The 18,637-nt window shown below is 35.0% G+C and overlaps 1 protein-coding gene and 2 long non-coding RNA genes across 4 annotated transcripts in view; 1 reads left to right on the top strand and 2 right to left on the bottom strand.

Moving 5' to 3' along the window:
• LOC113226174 (calcium/calmodulin-dependent 3',5'-cyclic nucleotide phosphodiesterase 1-like) overlaps positions 1-18,637 on the top strand; it is a 371,342-nt gene that overhangs the window by 188,446 nt on the left and 164,259 nt on the right. The window lies entirely within an intron of this gene.
• LOC113226179 lies at positions 1,310-4,060 on the bottom strand. Its single transcript, XR_003310070.1, has 4 exons — positions 4,003-4,060; positions 3,886-3,898; positions 3,048-3,097; positions 1,310-2,441 (listed from the first exon to the last, which is right to left on the bottom strand). It is a non-coding gene; the product is annotated as an uncharacterized LOC113226179 (long non-coding RNA).
• On the bottom strand, positions 5,296-11,327 carry LOC113226180. Its single transcript, XR_003310071.1, has 5 exons — positions 11,232-11,327; positions 10,041-10,095; positions 9,155-9,211; positions 8,086-8,112; positions 5,296-5,327 (listed from the first exon to the last, which is right to left on the bottom strand). It is a non-coding gene; the product is annotated as an uncharacterized LOC113226180 (long non-coding RNA).

Raw genomic sequence — 18,637 nt, 5'->3', positions numbered from 1 at the left:
ATAACGGCTCGTTAGAGTTTAGCAAGAAAATACAAAACGCCTGTACAAAAAGAACGACACATTTTTGTAACGTGAGTCAACACTCACGCCGAGTGACGACAGCGTTGCCGTGTTTTATGTTTTATTCAGACGCGTCGCTCCTTGGTAAAGAGCCGGAATTACTATTTAAAAGCAATTTCTTCTTCTTACTTCAATTGTAAGTCTATTTACCATTATTTATCTATTCTACTATCTTTACCACTCTTTAACCTTACTTGTTAACCTAAATAAGTGGCAACAGCGCAATCACTATCACTGAAGAAAAAAAGTTAAAATATCAACGCAGATTACTTATTTACATCACAGTTAGCACGTAATTTTAAATCCAAAGAGTTCATATCAAGTTCTTATGGTTTCACCGATTGTTACACGTAGAAAATGATACATTTTTTTTTGGATCTCCACCGCGTATAATTGTTTTTTTTTTTTTTCAAACAAACCAGTTGAACTGACGTCAGTCAACCGTGACCATGAGTTAAGGGTCAGTTAAGTTGTTTAAAAACACAAATATACGCGATTATACATTAGCAACGTTCGAAATGCTTCCTTATTTCTTCAACAAGTCATAAATTTGCAAACAACCTACTTCGTCGTGCTTTTCATAAAAAATGTAAGTATAAAAAGCGCTGTATTATTAAATGTTTTATTCAAACGTTGTGTTAAACGAAGCTGCGGGTCGTTTTGTAATCGCATCGAGTTGCAAGGATATCACAGAAACAGGTCAAGCGGATCCATTTCATGGAATAGATATTTTCTTTCTTGAATCTTTTGTTTTTCTTGGCAACTGTGTGCTGATGTTTGTAAATCACACGGAAAATTGGAAAAAGTTCCTAAATATATTTTCCTGTACTACGATATTATGTAACTCATAAGTCAATTTGTTTACCATAAAACTCAAGATCATTGAGATGAAAAACAGGATTATATTTCAGATGTAGACAAAGTTTTGCGCAGACAACAGTTTCTTGCATAGTTTTCAATTGTTTTCTTGCATAATGGTACTTCACCTTGGTGACCAAGCAGTAGTTACTGTAGGCGTGGAGATTCCGGTTTCTTTATCAGTTTAGAAGATGTTTCTAAATTTTTTTTTATATAATACCAAGTGACTGATGGTGATATACACTCCAGACCATGTCAGTTGCAGTGCCACTCAGAGCTTTAGATCGCAAAGACCTGTTGGGCACTACCACTGCGCTTGTTACCTTGACAAGTCCTATGTGCATATATGCAGTAATGCGCATGTTAGTGCCTTGTGGCAGAAATTGGTAAGGTGGCTATTTACGTTACTTAGTCGTCGTACTTCTATGGACGATTTTTTCACAAGGAACTCTTCTGCTACTAAATATTATTATTCACAAGTTTCATTCAATCAGAGAATAAAATTGACCGACAAAGCTCGCAAAAAATCAGTATAAAATACAGCTAAAAATTCCATATTTGAGCGCGTCAGAAAAATACTACTTACAATAAATAGAATAATTTGAATAGCTTAGAATTTGGGAAATGAAAGCGGCCTTTATTCATAATACATTACTTTTTAATCTAAAAGTTTCGACAGCGCTGCCATTGCGGCTTATGAAAATCAAACTATTTAGGATTGGAACTACAATGGAAAACCAATCTTCGTTTCAATTATTTGTGAATCGACAAGAGGTAATTTGTTTGTGATATTCTTGGCTTTAGATGGCGTGCTCTAACCCTCCACCGGCATTTCTGCTGGCGGTTTTTCATTTTAATTGTGTACCAATGTATTGTCTAGCGGAGTACAAGCATTCCTTCCCCTCTTCAAGGCATTCTATCAGACAATATGTTCCTCGATCAGACTATACTGTTAATTTTCTTTACTTATTTAAAACATTTTATGCATTACGCTAAATTACGATGCAATTCAAACGAGATTCAATGGCGCCGTAAACTTGCGCGCGCATAAATATGCTGTGCGTGTATGTGTTATACGGCGATACAAACGACTGCGCGTAAACGCGCGTCTTTCCGCCGTCGTTTTTTCTCTTCGAAGTACATATTTGCGTGGGTTGGAATCGATTAAAACGCGATACAGATGCGCTTTGAACGCGCTTTTGAATCGGTTCGGGAAACGCGCATCAAAAATACGCTCTGTATTAGGTTTTAAGATATAACTTTCAAGTCTAGACGGCGCTGTTAAATAGCCGATAAAGACAGTATGCTTTCCCGTTTCTCAAGAGGTATATCTGTCAATTTATGCAGTAAATTCTGCAGGTACCGCTTTCTATTGGACATGTCAGGCACATTATTAAGAGATATGCATCTTCGACTCGTGTAGCTTGCCATACTATATCTTATATTGTAATATTATATTGTAAACTTCCCAGTTAAAAATACCTCGTCTTTGCCTTACTCAGTGTTGTCTTCTTTATGGCCTGCTAAAGAATATAATATATTAAATTATTGCTTACAAGGAATTCTTCGTTATGAACGGGTGCGTAATGATCGATGTAACAACGACTGAGCTATTTTCACTCAGTATAATGACATTTTATACAATTCCCGCGGCACTCTCGCTACACTCGTAAGGAAAGTATCGATTGTATAAGATTAATTTTGATGTCAATCAATATTTTTCATATTATGTTTTACACTCAAATCCGCCTAGGGAAACCCTATATCGCGGAAGCCATGGATATATACTTGGACAACCACAAATTATACCCAAACTCACGATAGGTACATGTAAGCCAAACAAATATTTCTCTCGGTCTGGGAATCGAACCTGGGACCTCTGCGCGGCTGACCAACATGGTAACTGTTCGGCTACAGAGGCAGTTGAGAGTCAAAAAATAAATTATCGGAGTGTATAGTGAAAACCCGGCTTTTCGTTGACGTCCGCAGCGCAGTGTCTCTCAGATCTTTGCAATTAAAGCTCTAAGTGGCACAGCACCTGGGTAGACCTGTCACTTGCCACCAGATGCTCGACTTGCTCGTCCCGTCACCTTGATATTATATAAAAAAAAATATTACAAAGATCTCACTTGATCTTTCTGATTACTTCATCTTGTTGGAAGTCCGTTTCCAGTCATTCCTATAACAAAAATGTATTATTTCAAGTCTTTAAATATATTATTATATTATAACTGTAAGGAGTTCTCGAACGTTATAATGATGTCATCAAATCTTCAGAGCCGGTTGTATAATTTATGTATTTAAAGATAAATCAAGGTTGGCACCGCCGGCGGTACAAACGTACTATACGGAAATGTACTAAATCAGCTATTCGGATACGCTCGCTCGTTCCTATAAAGACTATCATAGCCAATAAATAGCGACGTGGTTTATCTGCCATAATCAAAATTCGGTAAGTGTAGTATTTGATATTTGCATAAGATTGGGTTAATGCCATTCAGGGAAAACTTTGGAGCTACAAAATGATTACAGTTGTTTATGGCAATTTATTGCATGAAATAGGTTTGTTACTTAATCATCGAATGATTTTATTATCCAATGAACTTGCGTACAGAGTAGCTGTGCTACTATTCTGGGATATATTTTAGCCTTATTGCTATAAAAATATAGAGTGATGTGAAATCATATTTTTTTTCTTTATAGGATATACTAATACAATTTCACAACTAAAGCACCAATAAAAAAATCGCCAATTTCAGTTACATACATGGTGATGTGTTTTCAAAAGAAAAAGGATTGTTTTAAAATCAAGAAATAATGGGGAATGGTAATACATATAGAGGAGTTATAATACGCTCCACCAGAATCCCGGATTTATTAAAATGAAAAGGCATAAAATCTAAGCATAATAGTTGCATTTTTACTTAGAATATTATAATATTAAAACTTTTCCTATAAATACACTACCTGTACTGTTTTCCTGGAAACAAAATAAAATACAATTATTCCAGGACGTCAGAGGGAGGTATTATCCACTCTATATGTGTTACTTCCAATCTCCGTTAATTACCAACAGTTACTAACCATTCAAGCTTTTAAGGTTCTTTAATAAATCTTCGAAGAACAGTTCCGATTTTTTTTCTGAAATTTATTAATACGCAAATTACTTCATACTATAAGTAAGAGAAATAATCTCAGTACAGAGTACTAAAAAACAGACCTCAAAAGTACGTGGAATTACATCTATTTGCCAAGTTTTATTGAAATATAGACTTGACACAGGAGATAATAAAAATCGGTTCCCACTACTCGAAGTATTATGAGAAAGAAAAACGCCTTGAATTGGAGAAATAGCAAAATCAACCATTAAAGTAATTGCTCCTAAATTAAAGTTAGGCGCCATTTATAAAATTGAATTTATACCGTATAGTATATATGAAGTTATACCGTAACATACGTACAAAAAAACATACAGTCGAATTGAGAACCTCCTCCTTTTTTTGAAGTCGGTTATAAATATATAATATAATAAATGGATAACAGTGACATACTTGAAATGTCAAATTTCAACATCGAGTATATAACCAGAAATAGAGACGAAATAAGGGCCATCCATTCCTGGCAACTCATCAGTCAAATGGTACTAAATCATTTATAAATATCAACTCTCGTTTGCGCTGAAAAAACAAATTAGAAATCTGAAATAGTACAGCGCCAACAACTGACCTGTGTGTAGGTCTTCGTATATTCCAAAAATATTCTATATTTATTGTAATAAAGATAATATCTCTAACAATGGCGTGCTGTTCCATTCAGTGGTGTGGGGAAAAACAGCAAAACATCTAATTACAAAACAAACGGAATCACATTTCATCGGTAATTAAATATTAAATTATGTAATTTATAAATTTTCGTTCTTTATAGCAAAAGTCAAGTTAAACTGGTCAATTTGACGTGAAACAATTGACGACACCCGCCAATTGTTTCGAATTGGGGCTGGCCAATCAGTACGTAGTTGTCAGTGTAATGATATGGCAGAATAGTTTTCAAACAAATTAAATGACATTTCGTCTCTATTTCTAGTTATATATTCGGTGAATTTCAATCACGATGAGCTTTTATATGAATAGATAAACTATTTTGAATGTTTTTCACTCAGTTTAAATTATTTCCTCAAAGTGGATTCTCAAATAATTACGCAACTAAAACTTTCCACAATAGTTAAAGATATAGAATCAATGAGAAAAGTTTGTAAGTACCGTCCTTGCTCAACTCCTGACCTTAAAATACAGCAGACAATACAAATGTTAAAAACCATTATTTTCGTAATTTGATCCAACAAGAAACAGCCCTACTAGCCCAAAATTACTCACGAAAGTAATCTTTGTAAGATTCAATCTCCTTCTTTCCTGAAATGATAAATATACCCTTAAAATAAAAAAATAAAAAAATTTCATGTTATCAGTACCACACCATTACAATTTAAAATATAATGTCAAGGGATAATACCACTAAAATAGTCACTAAAATAAAAAATAATTAAAACTTTTTTTTATAACATCAAGTGACGAACAAGTCGAGCGCCTGATGGCTACACGCCTGTCCATAACAGTTACAGTGTCACTCAGAGCTTTCAATTGCAAAGATCTGAGGGGCACTGCCACTGCGCCCGTCACCCTGAAACATAAGTTGAGAAGTCCCATGTGCCTGTAATATCACCAGCACCCTTACCCTTCAAAACTGGAACACAATAAAGCTGACATTACTGCTTGGCGGCAGAAATAGGTAAGGTGGCAGTACTTCTCTGGACGAACGCTTTCACAAGAAGCTCTACTGCTACTAACTAATTAGTATATTCAAAAAATATCGTCTGTTTAAAGGTAATACCAACGTAAGTGACATTTTCCACAAAAAGTCTTTAATTTATATAGCTGCTATGGTAAGAAAATCATTATGTTTCTGCACGTAAAACTTAATAACAATAATAATCTCAGTACAGAGCACTAAAAAAACCGACCTCAAAAGTACGTGGAATTACATATAATTACCAAGTTTTATTGAAATCGGTTACCGGAAAGTGCGCAAACACAGATTCATCCCCTAGTTCGCTACTATACGGGACTTGACACAGGAGATAATAAAAATCGGTTCTCACTACTCAAAGTATATTGAGAGAAAGAAAAACGCCTTGAATTGGAGAATAGCAAAATCAACCATTAAAATAATTGCTCCCTATAATAAAATTTAGGCGCTATTTATAAAAATGAATCTTCATGCGTGGCCAGCCACACCTAGAGGTGGATGATTTTCTTCAAAATTAAATGGAATCACTATGGAGATATCCTCTTTCCAACAAAAAAGGAATCATGAAAATCGATTCACAAATACCGGAGTTATAGCGTAACATACATACAAAAAAAACATACAGTCGAATTGAGAATCTCCTCCTTTTTTTGAAGTTGGTTAGAAAAGCTTTAAACTTAATAAGAGTTTTATCTGCAGAAAGATGGAATGCCACACAGAGCTCCCAGGTTCGATTCCTGGGCCGGGAGAAATATTTGTATGGCCTACATTTATTTCTCTCGTGAGTTTGGGTGCAATTTGTGGTTGTCTATGTGTGTGTCCATGGCACCCGCGACACAAGGTTTTCCTAATGCGGGGCTATGTTGAGTGCGAGCGTTATATATAATTTGGAGATTTTTTTGTGAAAATTATCACTTATATAATATTTTTTTAAGAAATACAACGACATCAAATAAAATAGTAATTTCTTTGAAAGAAATTCATTGAATAAAAAGAGTCTCAGTCGGGTATCAAACGTGTTGTCGTTTGTAAGACACATTTGCGGATAACTGTTCGTAGAATCAGGAACCCATTAATCTAATTTATATCGGAAACCAAACACTATCCTAACTTCAAGTAGTGGAATAGACAGAACACCCAAAAAAAAACCTAATTAAATGAAAATTATATATATTTATAATATTATAAAAAAAAATTATATAAAAATAAAAACATTATTCGCAATATATTATATTTTTTCTCAATTCCACAATTTTGAGTTACGACATTTCATGTGCAACGCAGCGTCCACGCACAGGCAACGCCGTCGGACCGGAACGCATTGTGTGGCACCACTCTTATATATTTTAAAACACACTCCAATGCTTGTATCGACTGCAGAGAGAACTACTACTCACCCTTATATAAAGTATATTTAAGTGTATGTTTGTGAGTATAGTGCATCGTTGAAAAAGCTATGAATAGCGTATTACCTAAGACCGATCCATGGGAGATACCAGAGTTGATATCACCAGCATCTGACCTAGTTGTTTTACCGTTCGTACTGATCTGAACGGTTTGCCTTCTGTTTGTTAAAAAAAATCCGATGACAACACACATAGCAAATTGAGCCAGTAAGTAATTTCCTATGCAATCAAACGCCTTTGTTAGATCACAATGAAGTTTTGGACAAATTAAAATATGAAATAATAATAAAACTTTTTGGCACATCTTATTTATCGTAGCTGTAAAAAATCGCCAATGTATTATTACATTGGCGATTTGAGAACATTTACTTTGACAGGGGTACAAATCACTGGATTGAGTTTCATCGTACGCAGGTTCTCTCCACCGACCGTCACTTTTATGTAAAAGTTGTTCGTGAAGTGATTGCAATCGAAGAAACATCCTAATAATTTCAATCGGAGGACGGTATCAAATTACCTGCAGCATGGAATCCGGTGTTTGCAAAAACTCAATATTCGCGATCGACTGCGTACCAGAATTTGGTTGTGATACAGAATAAGGATACCGTTAGTGTTGTGTGTGTGGCGGTAGTTCAAAAAATGTTATGCGGGTGGATGAAAATCCCACCGCCGAGATGGAGACGTAAACACCGCATCACCAGTCACCCCGTGACCACGGTCAGTGCAATCTGGTCGAAACGTCGGGAAACTTGATAGTGTAAAAAATACATATTCATATGTAAACGCGTTTATTCCCGTTTCCAAATGTTAGTACAATACAACGCGAAAGTTTAAAAGCATATATTATTTTTGAGCGCCATCTATTAGCACAGTATTGAATATGCACATGGAAACTGTCAACTGAATAATGAATTTTGAAGAATAATTTATGGTAATACTATGTTTTAAGGTTACTTACCAATGTACTTCAGAAATTCATTCATTTCTGTGAATAAAAAAATAATGTATTTTATTTATATTTGTTTATCTAAATACAACGTTTGGTGCGCACACAGGGGTTGCACGAAAGGAGCCTCCCCGTACGACATATAATTCCTTTCCTGTACGTTATATACTAACGAGTAAGACGACGATCATACTGTCGTAGAACTTTTTATTTTAGATGTCGTTAATAAAGCTGTCTTTTTGGTTCTTGACTTCTATGGTTCCCACATATACCTTCTTTAGCCAGCAGATTAACCTCTGCTGCATACGCAGTCCGTAGAATACGTGAGCTTACCGATGTTGCTACTGCTAGATTAGTTTATTTTAGTTACTTCCATAGTATAACGTATATACGGGATTCTCATGTAGGTAAGGCGGCAGATAATTATATAAACCATATTTGTGTTGCAAAAGCGACCGATTCGTTCTGTGTACCGTTTAGGTTCTCGGGCTTCTCTCAGATAAAAGTTTAAGAAGACTGGTATCATGACTGTGGCAGCACAGTACATTTAATCAAATATTTTCTATGCCCGTAAAAATATTCATAACTTCATTAAGAAAGAAGATATCCATAATGTATATAACCTTACAATTAAGTCCAAACTCATGGTATCACGTTTTCGTTAAACTAAAGTTAATTGAAAAATCATAATATTACGAAATTGAAGAGTATGTGTTAAATAAAGATGGAAAGACAATATGAGCCTAGATTACACACAATTACGATTCAAAGTGTTTTCCATAGCCTTTCGAGTTTATTTGAAAAGAGCAATCCCTAAAGTTTCTTGCTTGTTCTTCTCAGAGAGGTCAGCGCAGTGAACGAGCAGCAGCTTAAAAAATTACGTTTTCAGGTGTAATAATTTTACCTATGGAATAAATAATTATTTAACTTTGACTTTAATCCGAATTATTGTAGACTGTAGACAAGAGTCCCAGTTCTTAATCTGATTAAGAACTTAAAGAAATAACCTATGAATTTATATTATGAACAAAATTTCTTGGAATCCTTATTAATGTATTCCATGCATGTATTAATTTATTACCAGGAGTCATATCTTCATCACTCTCATCCGATTTGGGTAAACTTGAAATCAATTTTTCTGAAATAAAATCATATTTGAATTTAAGAAATTAGAGTACAACAAATAACTATGTCAGAAAATTACGCTATGTATAAATGTACTTGGTCACATATGAAGCCTTCCTTTTTTATACGACAAACAACACCATAACTTTTTAATAACACCAAATTGACAGGACGAACAAGTAGAGCCTGGTAGCAAGCGACACGCCTGTCCATAGCAGTTCCAGTGTCTCTCAAAGCTTTAAATCGCAAAGATCTAAGGGTCGTATTCTAGAACTCTACTCAATGCTCAAGTCAGGATTGCAATGGAAACACAAGCACTGGAAATACGATCCTAATGGCAGGGACTTGAGTATGATTTCGAGTGCTTTAAACCATACTCAAATCCTGACTTGAGCATTGAGTAGAGTTCTAGAATACGATCTTAAGAGCCACTGCCACTGCGCCCGTCACCCTGAAACACACGTTGGCAAATCCCAGGTGCTTGTGATTACGTACACCAGCATTTTTACCCTTCAAAACCGGAACGCAGTAATGCTCACATTACTGACAATACTTCCCTGGACTCTCTGGAGTCTTTAACTTAGCAGAAAGGTGTCCAAGTAGCACTTGCTAATAATTTTATAATAAGTGACCAGGTAACGCCTCATAAAATACTTCATTACGGTTTTTTTACATTTCCTTTGTAGTGTAGTGCCACTTTGTAAGCCAAATGTTTATGCGTACAGCAGTGCTCTACAATAAAAGGTTACCTGACCGGTGAAAACAGATATTTCTCGGACTCGCTGTACGTAACATAAGTCACAGATTAGTGGAAACAATGACTATAATATTCAAATTCTTACCGATTTTGTCGAACTCTTGCCTTGCTTTCAGGCCATTTGCAACTAATACGAGGATCTGAACAAAATTTTTAATAGTACTCGATTTTTTAAACAGATGTTAAGTATAAGTAGTTACATGCGATGAAACTGGGTATAAAATCAAGAAAAAGAAAATATGAATAAATACACTAGTCAAAATATGGTTTTGGACTCTATAGAAGGCTAACAAACATTGCCTTCACCGATATGCGCCATGGCCCGTAATGGTTTAGAATAAACGAAAAATATTATTAACATACCCACACACACCTACACACTCACATACACACACAGTCTGAGTAAAAACAAAAATAGATTGCAGGCGTTAACTTATTACAGATGATATATAACTGCCTCCGTGGCCGAACGGTTACCATGCCGGACTGCCACGCAGGGGTCCCAGGTTCGATTCCCGGGCCGGGAGAAATATTTGTTCGTATATTTTTTTCTCTCATGAGTTTGGGTGTAATTTATGGTTGTCTATGTGAGTGTCCATGGCACCTGTAAGACAGGGCTTCCCTAGAGTGCGACGCTATGAGTCTGTACGTCATTTATTCTTCACATTATTTATTATTAATTATATGTAATGTAATGCAACTCTTTTGTATTCCACATTCTGTCAACAATGTTTCGAGTAAGAACCCGATGTCCAGAATGTGTACATAATTATTACAATGATATCTGTTCTAACCATGATCTATATAATGATAGTAATGACACTTTTAAAATATTCCTAAATTCCAATCCACCAACTTCATTCCGTTGCATTGTTTTTATTTGTTAAGTATATTTAATTAATTTCTTCAAGGCATTAATGTCACAGTTTATACTAAAGTGTTGTATAGTTTTAATTGGATTGCAGGTTTATATTCCTATATGTAGGATAGTTTTTGTTGATATATATTCTGATGTGTAATCCGTTGCTGTACCTTATCCAATAAAATAAAAAAGATATATAGAGTTGTCTCCATCCTCTGGCTAATGTTTAAAAAGAAGATCGACAAGCTAAAATGTCAGATAAGTCTTTATTATTAACCGGAAAAATAAAAACGATAATGAAATAACTTGAAATAATTTAAATAGCAATTAAGTCTTTATTATTAACCGGAAAAATAAAAACGATAATGAAATAACTTGAAATAATTTAAATAGCAATTGTAGAGTGTAACTCACCACGAAACCAACAGTCGAGAAGGAAATCATTTTTAAACTGCAACCAGCCGGAGAAAATTGCTCCAATTAGGAATGAAATTGTTACTTCAAGCTGGGTTCTTTAAAGCGTAACAATTATCGATAGAGATGGACAGCACTAACTTTATAAAGTTATCGATACATAATCGATGTTACGTCGGATACATAACGTATAATAATGTGTCAGACAGACCCGGTACCTGACCTCAAACTTACCAAAGCAACCAAATTACCCAGAACACCAAATAGGAATAATTTTGAAAAGTTCGTTTCTTAAGTCGGTACCACCGTGAGTTGAATTCAAGATTTAACGCTCACAGAGTTGACTCACTAAGGTGGTCGGGCATTGAATAGGTATTCACCATCATCAACAACCCAAGGTACACTTGTTCGTTATTTACACACACTAGTCTCGTTATTTCGTGGGCAAGTGGCACTATAATCAGTCATATTTTATATAAAGCCGCTTATTGAAAAGGCAGTCAAAAATGTATTCCATTAAACACAGTCAAGAGCACATATAGCTGGACACTTTATAATGTGAAATCACGGAATTCTTATATTCCTACTCCGCTACACTCCAATGTATTCATATTCTCATTTCTTTCTTTATATAAATATAACGACAACTTTGGCCCATTCCTATTGCAAGCGTCATAAAGTTGAATTTCAATCATAAATGTCAATTTGAGATATTCTACAACTTATACAATTAAGAATATTTTTTTATATATTTTGGAACAATTCATGGAATAGAATAGAATAATTTATTTCATATTATCACATTTTGAAATATAATGTCAAGGGGTAACATGATCGTCATTAATGTAAAAAATAATTTTATTGTTAATATAAAATAAAATAATTAAAAGAGAAATAAAGAAAAATATGAACTACTAAAATACAAATAAAAATTTAACATTTTCAAAATACAAACTTCCAAAATTAAAAATATAATTACAATTTCTTTAAAAGAAATTCCTCTACACTGTAGAATTCATTATCCAATAAAAGGTCTTTCAGTCGGGAACAAAACACTTCGTCATTTGTAACACTTTTTAGACTTGTGGGTAGGTGTTCGTAAAGTCGCGGCCCGATTACTTGCGGGTTTCAGTGTTCCTATGTTACGTAATAGTCGGCCTCCACCTGCCATCCCTTATTTTTTTACACAAAAACAATTACATCGTTACTTGTATTGAAATTTAAGTTAAAGCATTTGGTACGGTTTGCCAGCTCAGTTAAGTACCCGGTTGGCCGGCCTGCTGCTGCAGCTGCGTTTTTAGGTTCATGAGCATGACTGTGAATGCCGATGTACCACAGGGTTCCGTCCGTCTCCCACACGTGTCCTTCTTCTTGTAATATATCTGTTTTTTGTCTTTGATTTATTATGTACAAACATTGAAATATTCTAATAACTGTCTTTACTCAATAATGTCCCTTCACTAATTAAACAATGTTATTAAATCGATATGATACCAAAATTAAGCTCTAGTACAATTTCCAGTTCTAATTAACTGGCTTCGTAGCTGACTTATTGGAGTTTTCATTTCACGAGCTAATATCGTCGATTATAAAGTTATAATGAACTAATTATTTTATCGTTCGATAAACTTTGATATGGATTCAGAAGCTGTTAGTGTAACCGGAGCTCTGGAATGGGTATAATTTTATATTGTATATATTGGGTATAGCTTAGTGAAAGAGTTCGCCCAGGGAAGTAGGTACTGCCACCTTGCCTATTTCTGCCGCCAAGCAGTAGTCTGAGCATTACGGTGTTCCGGTTTTAGAAGAGCAAGGATGCTAGTGAAATTACAGGCATATGTACCTGTAATTTCACAGTGGCAGTGCCCTTTAGATCATTGCGATTAAAAGCTCTGGGTGGCATTGCAACTGTTATGGACAGGCGTGTCGTTATGTTATAGACCACTAGGCATACGACTCATTCTTTGTCGCGTTACCTGGTAACAAAAAAAGGTAATAAAATTCTTTATTTGTAAGTTAAAATATGTCTATATGTACAATAAGGTCAAAGTTAACACTTAACATCTAAATTCCACTTTATGCCGCTTACGGATTAAATTGCTGTACAAATTAAACATAAAAACCAAAGGTACATATTAGAATAGATATATATTTTGTTTTTTGAGCATGGTACCAATGGTAATTGAAATGTATTTGTTACACCTACACTTTTGAAATTATTATACCTTTTCATTATAAATTTATTCAATTAAATGTTGTTATTGTTGAGAATTATTATTATAATTTATTTGTTAAGCACTGGCTATAGAGCCATCTCGTAATAAAAAATTAAGAAACTCAAAACGTAATATCGAGTTCTTAGGTTTTCGCGATTGTTACACATAGGAAATGAAACTATTTTTCCGGATTTAAATCGCGTATATTTGTTTTTTCAAACAAACCGACGTTTCGGGCCCTTTACAACCGTGATCATGGGACCTGTGCAGGGCCCGAAACGTCGGTTTGTTTGAAAAAACAAAAATACGCGATTTAAATCCGAAAAAATAGTTTCATTTTAAAACGTAATAACATTTAAACTAAAAATTAATTTGTGACAAAACTGTAACTACAAAAACCCGCCATTTTTTTATTATTGTGGAGAAATTAAAAATTGCGGAATTGCACATGACGTTTCACTTTTATATCGGTGTTGCCAATTATTATTTCTTAATGCCATAGACTGTAACGCTACAATAGCCTTTGTTTGTAATCTGCCATCGGTTATCATCTTTTAGTATTATTGTTGGTCATAGCCAATACTGCCAAAACTACACGTATTCATCTGTGGTGTTTGGTGGTTTTGGCGGGAAAAAATGATACAAATAAGCGCGAAATGTTTTTGTATGATTTTCACATTTTCCATCGTATACGGGCTGGAGAAATAAATCATCACAAGCAAATTACGTTTTATTTAATACTATACTATGTATGTTCATATAATTATAAAATCCGAGGTGAACCAACCTCTACAAGCAGTTCGTTCTTATATTTAATGTCTCATTTAATAGAAGCAAAATTAAAAGCACTTTGGTATGCATGAAACGAAACATTTTATTTCTAACGGCCCAGCCATGTTGTATTTTTATAAGAAGGATAAAAGGAGGATCTTTGCTTGCGAGTACTAAAAAATGTAGTAAATTTTTAACACGGGTCGGTAATATAAAGTAAGGTGTATTTTTTATACCGAAGATTAGCAGGTTTCTATATTCAAGGCAAAGCATTTCTCCCACTATGTTATATCCTCTGTGCTTATCTAACAAACTCTAAAGCGTGCTAAAAGCCCTTATCAAAAATTCTCAAGAGCCAATCTTCTATTTGCACGTCGGCGAACGTGTATCGAGCGAACAAAATAAAGCAATACTGACAAAGAACAAGTTTGAAAAATCGTCCTCGTAATACAGAAAAATAAAGTTTACCTTACACGCAATGACGTCATTGGAATTATGTAGGATTGAATAGATGATTTTCAGAGATATATCAGAATCGTAAAATTTGTTTTTCTTTGTAACTACTGTAAAAGTAAAGTTAAAAATGTATATTATATTTATGTTGCCTTTGGACACGGGTGAAGCATTTTGTGAAATAAACATTATACTACTTGCTCCGCTCACTCTGCATTTAACAATCGCACCTCTCGCCACCGGCAGGGAATCCATCCTCACACTCTGGAACCAAACCGATCTCGTACTGAACGGTTTCAGAAGATCTTCCTCACACGTACAATTAAGTTGTGAAATGAACTCCCTGTCGGGGTTTTCCCGCAGGTATACAGCATGGAGTCCTTCAAAAGGGGTTTGAGAAGGGCCCTAAGGGGTTGGCAATGCACTCGCGACACCCCTGGTGTTGCAGGCGTTCATAGGCGACGGTGACCGCTATCCATTTGCTGTCTACATAGGTAATACAGAAAAAGCCTCGGAAATTAAATTACCTCACTCTCTTCGATCCTGCAATACCTAGGACCATTAACTGGACTTATCCTTGTCTGTCCACTGCCGACTCAAATATTTTCTTTAGGATCTAATTTGCGTGTTTTTTTTATAAAAACAAGTGACGAGACGAACAAGTCAAGCGCCTGGTGGTCAGCGACACGCCTAGCCACAATCCACTTTGAGTGCCATTCATAGATTTTAAGATCTGAGGGGCACTGCCACTGCGCCCGTCACCCTGAGACATAAGTTGTCAAGTCCCATGTGTCTGTAACTTCATTAGCACCCTTACCCTTCAAAACCTGCTTCAAATTACTGCTTGGCGGCAGAAATAGGTAAGGTAGCACTACCCTGGACGAACTCTTTCACAAGGAGCTCTAGTGCTACTTACTTAGTTTCAGGTTACTTATATTCTCTTTCCCTCTAACCAGTAAGTATCTCTTTATTAGTCACTCTCTTAATTTTCCTTCGTTCTCCGGCACCTCGAAATATATAATAGACTTCGAAAATTCTTTCCTATTCCATTGTTTGCTAAATTTAAATTAATTTGAACATTATAATAATATTAACATAAATGCTGTTTCTGTTTATCTATACTGTCTCTCTGAAATCGTGTCATTTAACCAACAGTTACATCAAGTTCAAATAAAGCAATCTCGTTGCCAGTTACAATGTACTAATTTTTCAAAGAAACCAGCGTTTCGGACACTCCACACCACATCTCTAACGGCTGACTGAGATAACAAAATCATCAAACAGTTACGTCTAATGTTAATACAGGTTACCATATCCTGAACTAGTTCTTAAATCTCTTCATGTTTCGATCGTCTCCTATTGTATAGTCCAGGCTATGAGTCAATTCGGCATTAGTGCGGACTTTTCAACTGCCGTGCCCTCTTCAATCTATTTTTATGATACTAGTGACTGGACGAACAAGACATGCGTCTAGTGGTAAGTGACACGCCTAATAACAGTTGCGGTACCACTTCAAGCTGCCACTGCGCCCGTCACTCTAAGACATTAAGTTGACAATACCATGTCTGTAATTTCACCAGTACAGGACTGGTCCCAATATCTTCCTGATAACCTTTCTCTCAGCTACCAGGAATTTGTTCTTTAATTGTGTGTGTACATGTAAAACTTTACTACAGAAATGTCCAGATGTGATGTACACACTTAGTAGTCAGGGAATTTGGCCTCAAACTAAGTAATCACGTAAACATGGCTTAAACCAATTTAAAAAAGTTGTTTACCAAAATTGGTTCCATCACATATCGAACCTGTGACCTCCTCATCTGGCTGCCATAGCCCTAACTGCTGGGTTACCGAGGTGGAAAATTATGGAATCACGCAGAACAACAATGTAAACAGTACTTAAATGAAAATCGCACTACGACACTATGTGCATCATGTAACGTAAATAAGAAAATACATTTGCATAAATATAATATTGACAGTCGAAACAAAAGTGAAATATTTATCTTGCAAACGCCAGCGAACTGTCATAAAAATAAGCAAAGCTTAACCAAATAACTCATTCTCGAAATCGGAACAAACGTTCAGTCGAGCGTAAATTGTTATCAGCCCATCGCTTTGAACTCTCAAACACGAAATATTATAATGAAATACAGATAAAATTTTATGCGCTGCTATATAATTTCAATAATAGAGTTAAGTCTTTTCTATTGTGTACTGTTGTGTAGATAAAATTTCTAGAGGAAGAGTGAACGACATTTATAAATCGAATGTAATCTTTGGTCAAAAATAATAATAAGCTGGCAGGCATAAAGTAATTAGCGTACAACAAATAGATAAAATTAGCGACAGTAGAGCACCTTGTGAAAGAGTTCGTCGTAATGTGAAAATTACTGCGTTCCGGTTTCGAAGGGTAAGGGTGTCTTTGTGATCTTTCTGATACTTTAAACTCTGAGTGGCACTGTAACTGTTAGGGACAGGCGTATCGCTTACAATCAGGCATACATCTTATTCGTCCAGTCGCTTAGTATTATAAAAAAAATTTGGACCTTATTCATCATACACACTCACAAGCACACCTGTTGTGTATCCTGCTGTCATTGTAGGAATATGACTTCTAAACCACAAAACAACAGGACTACGTAAAAAAATCATAAAGTAATTTAAATTTAAATATTTACTTCGTTCGTCGGTCTCCACAGAATATCAGTGTCTGATTATTTTGTATGTACAACCCGACAAGTGCTGAGAGGAGACCATTTTGAATCTCAATTTTGTGATATCAATCTTTATTTTATGCTTGTTATGTATAAGACCTCTTTTATCTTTCTTTCCATTTATTTATTTGTTAAGAGTGAAACCTAATATATATTCTCTATAATGGAGAAGAAAGGTTGACTGAAATTCGTTATTGCTGTAACAATTGTAAATACACGGCAATTATTACAAATTAAAAAAGTATTGCATATCGTAATGAAATCCAAGTTTCATTACGATATTTTCCTCAAGCACGTAAAATATTACTAAACTAATACTGAAAACTACTAACAAAAATGCACGTAACAAACGTGCGATTCGTAAATACAGGGATTCGAACCACCGACATCTCTAATGAGAAGCAATCGTTCTTCCAGTACGCTACAGCTCTTACTACTACATAATTATACAATCTCAATACAAAGTACTAAAAAAACCGGCCTCAAAAGTTCGTGGAATTGCATCTATTTGCCAAGTTTGATTCAAATCGGTTAACGGAAGAGATTGACTTTTCAACACAGAAGAATCGTCAAAATCGGTTCATAAATGCCGTATTATGCGTATAATGCAGAGTTATCGCGTAACACACATACAAAAAAAACTACCGTCAAATTGAGAACCTCCTCCTTTCTTTGGAAGTCTGTTAAAAAGCATGATGTATGCGTGCTGTAGGTCTTTGAGACACTGAGACACTGTGTAACAAGAGAACGTTGTGATTTTTGAAACTCGAAATATATTATACCCTTGGCATAAACTAAACCACTTATGATCATATGTCAAAAGTGCTTTTGTCACAAGGAAAACATAAAAAAAATAAGAACCACATTAAACTACATTAAAACTTGTTCGATCTTTGTATTAATAATTATAACAAACTAGCGGAGTCATTTCACATAAAAATAAATGAATATCAATTCAATAAAAAATTAAATACAATGAATAACGACTTCTTTATCCGGGACTGGTAGCTGTAAAGGTTTCTAACTGTAAATATCATAGATGGCGCTACGGCTAAAACAACAAAAAGGGCATTCAGAAATTAGATTTTTAACCGATTTCAAAAAAAGGAGGAAGTTATACCTTCGACTCTAAGTACGTTTAATATATGTTGTCCCGTTTCTCCGTCAATTGTGGACTTATTTTGAAAATTCTTTTTTGTTTGAAAGGGTGTCCATCGTCCACGATTATCTGTTTGGAGTTTTTTTAACT

This window comes from Hyposmocoma kahamanoa, unplaced genomic scaffold (assembly GCF_003589595.1).
Source record: "Hyposmocoma kahamanoa isolate Upper Pololo Valley unplaced genomic scaffold, ASM358959v1 182, whole genome shotgun sequence".
NCBI lineage: Eukaryota > Metazoa > Arthropoda > Insecta > Lepidoptera > Cosmopterigidae > Hyposmocoma > Hyposmocoma kahamanoa.
This window is presented reverse-complemented; position numbering and strand designations above follow the sequence as displayed.